The sequence below is a fragment of the Ambystoma mexicanum genome, chromosome 4q (assembly GCF_040938575.1).
Source record: "Ambystoma mexicanum isolate Mex_15411 chromosome 4q, UKY_AmexF1_1, whole genome shotgun sequence".
Classification (NCBI taxonomy): Eukaryota; Metazoa; Chordata; class Amphibia; order Caudata; family Ambystomatidae; genus Ambystoma; species Ambystoma mexicanum.
The window spans coordinates 536776558-536788600 of NC_090928.1; the positions used below are offsets into that span (position 1 = coordinate 536776558).

General features: G+C 46.8%; 1 protein-coding gene and 1 long non-coding RNA gene across 16 annotated transcripts in view; one reads left to right on the forward strand and one right to left on the reverse strand.

Annotated features, from left to right (window-relative positions):
- LOC138467827 (uncharacterized) overlaps positions 1-7731 on the reverse strand; it is a 217354-nt gene extending 209623 nt beyond the window's left edge. For 2 of the 8 annotated variants that reach the window (XR_011268156.1, XR_011268150.1), the window contains exons 1-3: positions 7250-7443; positions 6700-6889; positions 5864-5988 (exon numbers count right to left, since the gene is read on the reverse strand). This is a non-coding gene — a long non-coding RNA (uncharacterized lncRNA). The other 6 variants (XR_011268153.1, XR_011268154.1, XR_011268149.1 and 3 more) reach the window with 6 other exon arrangements.
- A 2508-nt stretch (positions 7732-10239) lies between these two features.
- CCDC28A (coiled-coil domain containing 28A) overlaps positions 10240-12043 on the forward strand; it is a 414393-nt gene continuing 412589 nt past the window's right edge. For 4 of the 8 annotated variants that reach the window (XM_069608098.1, XM_069608100.1, XM_069608103.1 and 1 more), the window contains exon 1: positions 10242-10374. The gene's annotated coding sequence lies outside the window, so the exon portion shown is untranslated. The other 4 variants (XM_069608094.1, XM_069608102.1, XM_069608099.1 and 1 more) reach the window with 3 other exon arrangements.

Consider the following 12043-nt stretch of genomic DNA (forward strand, 5'->3'; position numbering starts at 1 on the left):
CCCCACCCACCTGGTGCCTTCCTGGTTGCCGCTCCTTTTCCCCTACTTAAGGAGCCCTCCAGCCTCTTTTCTTTTGCAGATGGGTAGCAGGTGCAAGTGGATCTAGGTCACCTGGCCTAAGCCCCACCCACCTGGTACCTTCCTTGTTGCCGCTCTTTTTACCACCCTTTTTCCTCCAGCCTGTTTTCTTTTGCAGATGGGGAGCAGGTGCAAGTGGATCTAGGTCACGTGGCCTAAGCCCCACCCACCTGGTGCCTTCCAGGTTGCCGCTCTTTTTCCCCACTTAGCAAGCCCCACCCACCTGGTGCCTTCCTTGTTGCCACTCTTTTTCCCTACTTAAGGAGCCCTCCAGCCTCTTTTCCTTTGCAGATGGGGAGCAGGTGCAAGTGGATCTAGGTCACCTGGCCTAAGAACCACCCACCTTCTTATCCCTGCCTCTTCCTTCCTGCTCTTAACTCTTATATCAAGGGCATCTCTCGCCCAGGCGTCCGAAGCGAAGGGCTGACGAAGAAAAGGGCAATTCCTATTCGGACCAGGAGGACCCAGGGCCCGACCCCCTGCTCAGACAACAGGTAAGCATGCACCAACATGTGTTTACTTCCTCTGTCCCCACGGGCCATCCCCACCTCCTCTGGTCCCCCTGTTATGTCCCTTTATGCCCCCTCGCTTTTCGCACACAGATGTTGCCTGTTTTGCTTGATTCTTCTACCCTGCTCCCCTCCCCTCCAGCCCACTTCTGCAGGAGTCTGTCCTGGTGCATTCTGGTTTCACCATCACCGTCTGGTTTCACCATCACCATCTTGTGGCCAATGCTGGATTTGTCTTTTATGGACTTCATTGATTCACGGTGCGTCACCCTTTCTCAACGCTCATGCTGGACTTCTTTTGCATCTTGTCCTCATGGTGGCCCTGAATCATGCTCTTCCCATCTTCATCTTCTATCCCGTCTTGCAACATTATGTGTTACTACGACTTCTGCAATTGTATTCACTCTCCCCTCTTGCTTCTCCACTCTTTTTGACTGCTTACTCTCGGTTCTCTCTTCCTCTCCCTTTCTCCATTCTATGCACTTACTCTATCAGGATTGTCCCTGGACCTAGTATGATAGCAACCTCATCTGTCTCTCCCCTCCCCCTAGCACTATCTGAAATGTCGTCAGGCCTAGTACGATGGTCGCTGTTTTGTTCCTCCCCTCCCTTTCTGCACCCCTCTCCCTCACCTTTTGTTTTTCTCCGGCTCTGTCGCCTGTCTGTTTCCATTTCCTTCCCACTCTCCCCCTCCTTTTCTTATCTATGTCTTAGCTCTTGCACTATCTGAAATGTTGTCAGGCTGAGTACGATAGTTAATTTCACATCCTTACTGTTCATGGCCTGCAAGAATGTCATTGTATTTTCGCATGTTCCCTCCCTTGCCTTGAAGCGCTTTTAAACCCATTGTATATAGGCACTATATAAATAGACTATCATATATCACAGTATGAGCGATAAAACAAGCAGTATAGTAGGAGGATAATTAATTTGTTTTCTGACATTCGACGTGAGAAGATGAGCCCTGCAGCACCCACGTGATGGAACACAGACGGACTGGACTGGGACCAATAAACTGCCATCCCTTATGGATAAAGGTGGCACATGTATAGGGTCCATCCAATCAGCCGTGCGGGTTTTAACTGTATGTTGTTGCGTCATCATGACGCTGTGTACCTTTAAACGTTTCTGCTTATACCTCTTTGGCAGAACGTTCTTAGCAGCAGAGTTCTTTGCTGTTGCACTCCTCTGTCTGCGAGTTTCAAACTTGTTATCCTTACAAGATCGACTTGGGCCTTTCTGCCCTAGGGGGCTGCATTCTCTCTGGTGTCAGCGTTCAGGGGTGTGCCTTCAGAATCCACAGTTTAATTTCCTAATAACTACTGTCAGCACAACAAAAGCATTTATTTGTGATAAACCAGTTTGACAAACATAACATCTTTATAAATATAACCTGTGATAAAACACAAAGCAAGGGGCACACAAATTACAGAGTATTTGTGGTGCTCCAACAAAAAACAAAACAAACAGAAAAACAAATAGTGAATGCACGTTTCTGCAGTGTTTTTGAGTTTGGAAAGGACTTTTTCCTATGAACATGTAAAATACACATTTGAACAACAATAATAATGTGGCCAGCATGAATATTGCATGCTTTCAACAGTGATGCACCCCTCTCACCACCCAGTGATGTTTATGGCCCAGAGAACTAACGGGATGAACAAATAGAACCAGGAAATGCGCGTGATGGCTGGGGAAAGGAGCACAGCGAAGATTAGGTCTCTGAGTCCCCGGCTTCCCTTGGCGAAGATGTGGGCTTGGTAAAGCCTGGTCAGGGCTGAGGCAGGCCGGATCTGGAGATCCGACCAGACATCTAATGCCAGATCCCTGACGGCCAGAGCCGGCCCATGGACCAGAGGGGTGACGAGGCAGAGGGGCAGCCAAAGCAGGGGGACCAGTGTTGTATGATATCCTAACGCCCCCATGCCGCCACAGTAGATTGCGGGAACCCAGCAATCTGCCGTAGGGGAGCTGGATATCATACAACACCGGCAATGCATGCTTCTGTCCCCACACACCTCCTCTCCCCGTGGCCCCCATGAAGGGGGCACAGAGGGAGAGCGGTGCAGGGGGACCCGCATTGCAGTGATCCTGCCCGCTGCTCATCTCCTCTCCTCACATGACCGCCTTTGTGGATTCACAGAGTGAGAGGGGAACAGAGGGATCGGGAAAGGCCTGAAACACTTGCTTCTCGGCTCACCCCCTCCAACCATGATGTGGGGGGGGGTGAGCCGAGAAGCAGCATCCCTTACCGGGCAAGAAGACGCTGGCGGCACCAGCAGAAAGCAACAACGCAGCCTGGATGCACGATCCAAATGCAGGAAAGCACGCGTCCAGGCTGTGTTCATTTCCAGTTTCGTGGCCACGCCCCCATCAAGAGGTATTGACTGAGCATGTGCATGGGGGGCCAGTGGCTCACCAGGCACAGTTAAGTGAGGGAAAAGAATATATTTATATATATTTTCCGCTTGTCTTGCAGTCCCGGATCATGCGCCCCACAGATTGAAGTCCTCTGCCTACAGCACAGCTTATTTTTTTTTCTTTGTATTTGGTTAAAAAAAACCTTTACAAAAGCAAACAATTACAAAATCACATAACATAATTACATCCTATATAAAATTTCAATGTAAATTTCCAATAATAATACACAGTCATGATAAAATTAAAACACTTAAAGAACTAAAAAGGAAACAAAGACACTTCACAGAACATTTCATTTCCAGACCTAATGGTTGCAGTTAATTCTCAATTTAAGCTGAATTTTAGTAATTCATCCTCAATTATTTTCAGAAAACGGACTAACACAAAGATCAGTGGTGTATGTTGGCCCCCCCATCAATCTATTCCATAGAAAGTCACTCGCATCTACAAAATCAATGTTAACAAATTTCATTAGATGCGTTGTTCTAGATAACCTAAAGTGAATACATTCAAGTACAAGATGTTTCAGTGTTTCATTAGGTTTAACACACCCTGGGAAACAGCATGCGCTATCACATTTATTGTCCAGGTTACACCTCCAATGTTTTATCCGTTCTCTTGTATGATATTGATTTAATCTAAATCGCATGTATTGCGATCGAGCATATTTACATGGAAACATAGCTATGTATGTACCGTTTAAATCCCTTTTTTTTGGAAATGATGCATACTCCACATATGTTGAATAATATTTCATGGATTCAAGAGTATTACACCAATCGGACTCAAACATTTTTTTCTTAACCAACACTGGTCTTTGTGATAAATCCTCAACACTCAGTTGCAAGTCCAATAAAACTTTAGACATTTTGTTGTGGAATTGTCTTATTGAACCATACTCTTCACCCTTAATTATTTCATTAATATCCTGGTAGACAGAATTTTTCGTTGAGACTAACATTTTCATGTAGTTATTGAGATCTCTCAATTTTTTGCTATATGAAAGTGAAATCAAGCCAAATTCATGCCCGATTATACAGTTCGGAATAGGAAGTGAGAGTCCGAGCACAGTTTTCATCAAATTACGCTGAATCACATCAAGATGTTTGTCTAAATCATTAAGACATATCTCAAAACCATAAAGTATTATTGGTTCAACCTTTAAGTTAAAAAATATTAACAGAGGATGGAGTGAAAATTTACAATATTTTGTAAAGATAAACTTCATTTGATTGGACAAAGGTTTTGTTTTTTGTTTTACCCTATTAAGCCATAACACATTGGATGACCTCATAGAAACCGTATAGCCCAAATATATCATCTCTTGAGTAGGATCTATTAGAATATCATTCAATCTCCAGCTCTACCTCTTTGATTTCTTCGTAGTACCAAAAGCCATCATAGCAGTTTTAGTTGGATTAGGTTTCAGGTTGTGATCATATGCAAACTGTTCCAAGAGTTCAATTTTAACCTGAAGACCAACTGGTGTGGAGTCGAATAAAATTATGTCATCAGCAAAGGCTAACCAATGTAGCCTCAGCTGACCACACCTTGCGGCAGACACCCTAGAATCCGACCATAATTCATCGATGTCGTGGAGGTACAAGTTGAACAATAGGGCAGCTAGATTGCAACCCTGTTTTACGCCAAGGTATGTCCTTATAAGTTTAGTTATTTCCCCTGCGCTTCCCTTCGGGTTTACACGCTGCTCGAGTGTTCCGTATACTACACGCTTTCACTCATTCCTCCGTTCTTACTCTGTTCTTCCCTCTTTGTCTTCCTCCTTTTTGTTCTGCTCCTGAGCCGCCTCTCTGCGTTATCCTTTAACGCTTTCCCTGGGCCAGTAGCGGTTATGGTTACCGGGGTTCGGTGCCGCCTACTTTATTCCGATACTTACTTCCTCATCCTCCTACTCCACTACCTTCTGGATTCCCTTCCTGTTGGTTAGGACGACTCTGATTCCTCTCTGTTGAATCCAAGTTCCTTGTCAGCCACGCTTCCTGTCCCGGTGCATCTTGGGAATTGTAGTCTTTACAATCGAAAAAGTAACCAACACAGAGAGAAGATCATATTTACCTGGGATTCAAGATACCATCAACAAAAGGTCTACATCAGGGTTTTTCAGCAAGGCTTTTCCCTGAAGTGGGGTGGACTCACTGGAAGCCCCTATTGCCGGTTTATTGCTTTTAGGCAGTGTGGCTTCCAGAAGAGCTTATCCTAAAACCTGCAAAGAAAAGTCTAACAACTCCTGGCGAGAAAGAAGAGACATTTCTTCCGAGAGCTCATCCGACGAAGCGTCCACAGGTGAGGAGGCGGAGGAGGTGGGAGACTTCAAGGGTGAATCTCTAACTGCTGCTAAAGTCTGAGAGTAACACCAATCAGTTGATGCGAATTACTATTAGTTTAATTGCCTGTGACTAGTTCATCATCTATATCGTATGTGTTGCCTTAATTTCCTTTATATGCATGTACTTGCACCGTGTGCTTGGCTTCACCACCTTGTGGTACAGATGTTATGATTACATCTTTGTTTGCATCGTAACTCTCAATTGGAAGTGAAGGATCAACCTTCATAATGCCATCACTTACAGGATTTTCCATGACTTTGTTATCAATCATATTACTAAGATTTAATTCTGGGTATGTACATTTCCCAGGACATACTCGAGCATCGATATTGGCAGTACCAATTAAGTCACCAGGGACTGGGGTACCAGAACATTTACCACTTCGTAAAACAGACGCCATTTTAATGTCATCGGTCGCAGGTGTGTGTGTTCCGATCTAATTTGAATTATTAGCAAGTATATTACTTTAAGACGTACTTCTTACACAATATTATAAATGAGCATTACCTCAAGCCACCAGCCTCCAGCCCTACACGCTAACAGCCCACTTGATGGCAATTGCAATGCGCGTGCACAGCAGGTTAAGTAGAACACTTCTTGTAGGAGGTGGGCGGGAACAACACGCAGAGCATCTAAAAAAAAAAAACAACATAAGACGCTCTTAGTCGTCACACGTAAATGCGGCACCTGCATTAGTAGTTGTCTCCAATCATAGGGCAATCTCATGCACGAGCAAACCCACAAGACCAGCCCACAATAATATTGAGCAGCCCACAAGACCAGCCCTCAATCAACAGGGAAGAGCCCACAATGCTTATTCACAGCAATGTCACAGAATCGTAGTAACTTATCTAATTACTTTGGTCCTTGGAGTCCAAAATAGTGAGTGTTTCGCTTTGATGAAAGTAAGCGACTTTCCTCTTACGCATACACGCTTGTTCAGATAAAGCAGAATGAGGAAGTCAGCAGTAGTAATCCAACAATAAGTGGCACGAACAGCGTCTCCGCACAACAGCACACTTGATGGCACTTGCAATGCACGGCTTGTTTTAAGGCGAAATACTCAATTGTTACCTTGCTGGCAAGACTATGTAGGAGTCTGCATTTTCATTGTATACTAGCATAGTATGAGACATGAACATGCAGTCACCTAGTCAGTGAGAAAACACAGGGCAATAAAGGAACTCTGTCCTATACAGACAAACAGCAGAAGAAATGTGGGGGGCGGGGGAAAGCAAGAAAGACATCTTGTAGTACAGACAGAGCCTGGCCGGGACAGCTCAATGCACTGAGCAGTAAATTTAGGCACATCTCACTACAATGTGAGACTCAGAACACCTCACCTCGTAAAGGCAGTACAGTTACAGAAATGATGGCCAGGGAACTTCATGCCGTAGCGCTCCTGCCGTTGCTGCTCTTCATCCAGAGCCCCGGGCTACCGCCACAGTTGTCACCTGCTCCGGTAGCATCAGATATATCACCCCCAGCGCAGGAGGGCTCTCCAGCCCCAGAGGCCCCCAAGCCTGTGTGAGCCTGTGCAGAAAAAGAAGCAAACATGCGGCTGTGGTAAAAATGGGATCGACATGGGGCTTAATTTCCAACTGGGTGAGGTAATTTGTGTTCAAACAGTGGAAGCTGTGTTGCGTAGATAAGGGTGAAGAAAGATGGCGCATACGCTGTACAGTTGTGTGGAAAGCCTATGAATACAGCAAAACGCCACTGCCATTTGGAGGTGGAAAACATGCAAGTATGCTTACCAAGCAATAAATCTGAGTTGCTGGCAGTCGAATTTGCAAAAAACATCTGCCTTGAAATTCCCTTGGTGTGCGCAGCGTGGCCATAAATCACGTCTGTTTGAGGGCAGAGGGTGATGGGGATGGGGATAACACCTACCAGCAGTGCTCTAAGTGGGCCGTTGCAGCCAGGGCCAGGCCCCAGCAGTGTCCAGAAAGTGGGGCTGAGCTGGGGCCCCCCGTCCCACCACGCCATGGCGGGTCACTTTATCCCACCACTGCTGTAGCTGCGACGGGAGATGTGCCCGCCATTTTAAAGTCAGGCAGCTGTGTGACTGACAGAAGTGCCAGCCAGCCACAGCATAGCTGAAACTGGAAGTTGTAAGCAATGCTGTGGCTGGCAGGCACTTCTGTCAGTCACTCTAACTTCCTCTTGTGACCCCTCGTGTGAGGAAATTATGGTTCCTTTGTTTTCCCTCCCCAGGTCACTGACCGGCAAACCTGGGAGCTCTGGAGCCCCCAGGCTCTGTGATGTATCTGCGTTGGCAAAGCTTTTTAAAAGCTGGCTTGAATTGTGTACTTTTTAAGCCATCTTTTATAAACATAGAAATATGTTACAGATTTCTATGTTTATAAAAGATGGCTTGAAAAGTACACAAATCATAGTAAGGTATCATACAAATATTTACATGCTTACATAGCACCTTACTATGGTTTGTGTACTTTTCAGGCCACGCCCACCATGGAAGCCACGCCCCCAAACGAGCCGCGCCCCCTCCTCCTCACTTCCTTACCCGCTTAAAGCACTGCCAACCAGCCACACAAAGATATGCTGTTTCTGCAATAAAAATAGGAAAAAGAAACGCACCAGACCTAAATATACCGGGCGCTTTGAAACACGTCCTACATGTATAATCGCCTTATAAATAAACAATAAAAAATAAATACCTGTCTTGCCATACAGGCCTACATTTGAAAATCAAAATTCCTGAGATTTATGCCCCGGCCACAGCCACACAAAACTCCGCCTATTCGCACACGGCTCCACCCACACGCCCCACCCACCGTTCAAAAAGGTAAACTTGGTTGTTGCGGCCTTCAGTTTGCTTACTATAGCATTGAAAATAAATCATTCAATGGTATAGTAAGCAAAATGAAGGTGCCGCCGCCGAAATAATAGTGCTTTCAATCCATGTCATTGGATTGAAAGCACTATTATTGCTGCGGCGGCGCCCTCAGTGTGCTTACTATAGCATTGGATGAATGATTTTCAGTGCTATTTTAAGCAAAATGAAGGCGGCGCCGCCGCCGAAATAATAGTGCTTTCAATCCATGTCATTGCATTGAACGCAGCATTATTTCGTCAGCGCCGCCGCCGCCGCCTTCATTTTGCTTAAAATAGCACTGAAAATCATTCATTCAATGCTGTAGTAAGCAAAATGAAGGTGGTGCTGCTGCAGAAATAATGCTGCTTTCAATCCAATGACATGGATTGAAAGCAGCAGTGCTGGTCATTGGGCCGGCTCTCGGCGGATCCGAGATCCGGCACCAGATGCGTAGCCGGATCTCGGGATCCGGCCAGAGTCAGCCGCCCAAGCCCATGAACCGCGCAGGAAAAAAGAAAGAAAAAAAAAAGCGTCCGCGACGGCAGCATTGCCGTTTACCGCGGCTTTGGCACTGATGTGTAATGCACAATGCTCACTACATGTACAACTGAAAGGAATCAGTTGTACATGTAGCGAGCATTGTGCTTTACACACCAGTGCCAGAGCCGCATAAAAGGCAATGCTGCCCTCGCGGGCGTTTTTTTTTCTTCTTTTTTTGGCACAACAAAATGAGCCAGGGCTCATCAAGGGGGCCTGGCCTAACTGCAGGCGTCCTGCTGGCCCGTTAGGCCATGCCCCCCTGAAGAGCCCGGCTCAATGGGCAACTGGCACCCCTGCCAGGCATCCTTTTGTATTGATCAACACCCTCTCCGATGGGGGAGAGGGTGCTGATCTCTGCATTTACTTTCTATAGGCTTGCCTGGCAAGGGACAGCGCCTTGCCTATTCAGCCTTAATGGTGACGCTTCCCCTCGGCAGCTGGGGAGGGGCAGCGTCACCATTAAGGCTGAAAGGGTGAGGCCGCTGGAAGCTGAGGCCGTTTTCCTGAAGACTGAAACTCACAGAGTTTCAGTCTTCAGGAAAACGTCCTCAGCTTTCAGCGGCCTCACGTTTCTCTCCACAATGGTGGCACCGGCCCACGGCATCTCCTGCTTAAAGGGATGCCTCGCAGGTGCGGCGCCACCAGTATGGCTGAAAGGTATTTTTTTCTGGAGCCTGAAGCTTTCGCACACGAGTGAGAGCTTGAGGCTTCAGAAAAAAATCCTTTTCGTGTAGTGGCCGGGGCTGGCAGGGGAGATCAGTGGGCCCCACAGGGCCCCGCCTCAAATTGAAATTTGGGAGCCTGCTGGGGCTGAGCCCCGGCACGCCCCGTCCCACTTAAAGCCCTGTGGTAAAAGGCAATGTTGCCTTTGTGGGTGCTTTTTTTTCTTTTTTTTTTAAGTATTTATCTGATCGGCTGGCCACTACCAACCCCGCCCCCTCTAGACCACGCCCCTCTTCCCCAACTCCTCCCCCACCCGGGTCTTGTGGGATCCCGCACCACATTTTTTCCATTTCCACCACTGGAAAGCAGCATTATTTCGGCTGCTGCTCCGACTTCATTTTGCTTACCATAGCATTGAATGAATTATTTCCAGTGCTATGGTAAGCAAAATGAACGTGGCACCACCGGCGTAATAATAGTGCTGTCAATCCAATGATATGGATTGAAAGCACTATTATTATAGCGGTGCAGGCAGTGGGCACGAACATTTCGCGCCGGGTCCCGTCATATTCTCCACCTGATTGGCTACCGGCGGCAGCCAATCAGGTGGAGAATATGACGGATCGGAAAGAATCTCAAAATTCCTGAGATTCAAGAGACCCGGAGAAATGCTTGAAATTCCGGAGTCTCCGAAAACATTTCGGAGGTTAGGCAGGCATGGTCCGTGCCCGGAAGGAGGAGTCATTCCTCCATGATTGTCTTCCTAAGCACGTAGATGTCCTACGTGAAAACGGCACTTCGGAAATACGTGAAATACGCTATCACGCTTTTAAGGCATTTCAGAAAGTGTCGGCAAACTTTTAAACAAACACAATGCTATCTGGTCTCATACGGACTTTAAATGTTAATTTAAAATGAAAGTACCATAAGGCCTCCCTTTACAAAACCCACCTTTTCCTTTGCCCGGCAGCGTCAGGTGAGTGCATTTGATTCGACTCTTGCAGTGAATTCTACATGCATTTCGTTTAGCAGCATCCATTAACTTAGATCGTTCTCACCCCTTTGTGGTTATATTGGTAAGCTCTTGAAATGCACGTTGAAGAGGCTGCAGCGGAAGCTATAATTCGTTGTATTGTAATTATCACATGTTGAAATTTAAAATTGTAAGTACATGACTAAACATCTGGTTTTGAAATTACACAGGGCAGCCAGTTGTTGGTGGTGTCGTATGACACATTTGCTGCTCTGAAGCCTATTTGTGGTACAGTTCAGGCTCTGGAATGGTCGCAGACGCAGTAACTGCTGTGCAGCTACTACACAGATTCTCTCCCTCGCCTAACTGCGCGGACTAGTCATCAAAGGACATGCACATTGAGGTGCTCTTTTCCCACCAAATGCACAACTGCGCAAGGCAGAGAGGGTGGAAAGGGATTCTGAGCATTTTCAAGTAAATTCCGATTTTATAAAGATGTGCACTTTTTAAAGCACTGGGAAAAAAACATTTCCCTGTACCTATTTGGAACAGGTGCAGGGGATATAACATGTACGGGAAGGTCACTTCTGATCCTCTCATGCAATGAGAGTGAATGCTGTGTGTGAATAAGTGAGTGTTGAGTCGAAGAGCGTGGGTGGGTGTGTTTGTGCTGGGACAGGGAGCTGATTTTGGCTGGTGAGGGCAGCACAATAACAATCTATTTTATTGGTATTTTCAACAGTAAGAACGCATGAAACTCCCAATCCCAACACATGCAACCAACAATGCACTGGTCCTGCTCCGCCCCCCACAACCTCCTAAACTCTGTAGATGGCTCCCGGTCCCAGGTTTCTGTGAGTGGCCAGCTCTCTAGCCAGCCGTTGTACGTGCACTTGCCTTGTTTGAGAATCCACCCCCCCCCCCCATAGTCCTTGCCTCCCCTAGAAACTTCCCAAGTGGATCGAGTACTTGCACCAGTCCCAGCAATCTCATTTTCCTCAGGCACTATGCGGCCTGCGAGTCCCGCTGCAGGTGATGCAGGCTAATGTCCCAGCCTGAGAGAAACCTTTTTGTGATCCCCTTGAATCCAATAGGTCACCTACTCCAGTGCCACAAAGTTCCAGATTTTACTAACCCATTCGTGTTCTGTGAGGGCAGCTTTTTGTTTCCATTTGTGTGCCACCAAAAGCGTTGCCGTCAAAATCAGGATAACTATGTCTTTCTTTGAGCTTTCGAGGGTAGATTTTCCAGAACCCTGCCCATTCCCAGGATGGCCTTCTCTATGTTGTCTGGCATCTGACTCCCAAAAATACTATTCATTACTGCACGGATCATGTCCCAATAAGGCTGTATGACTGGGCATGCCCACCAGGTATTCTTCCACAGTCCCAGTTCCCCACATCTCCTCCAGCAGAGCGCCAACGCAGTTGGGTAGACTTTATGTCGTTTTACTGTGGTGAGATGCCATTGGACCATTATCTTAACCCACCTCTCCTCAATCTGGATGGCATGCGTGAGCTTGGGGATATCTGCCTGTAACGGAGTCCAAAGCTCCCCCTCCAACAGCTGCCTCACTGCAGTTTCCCACTGCTTCATATAGTACCATGCCTGGCTCCTTGCCCCTTCTGCTATAATCCCATATAACGCTCCTACCAAATTCCAGTGGCCGATG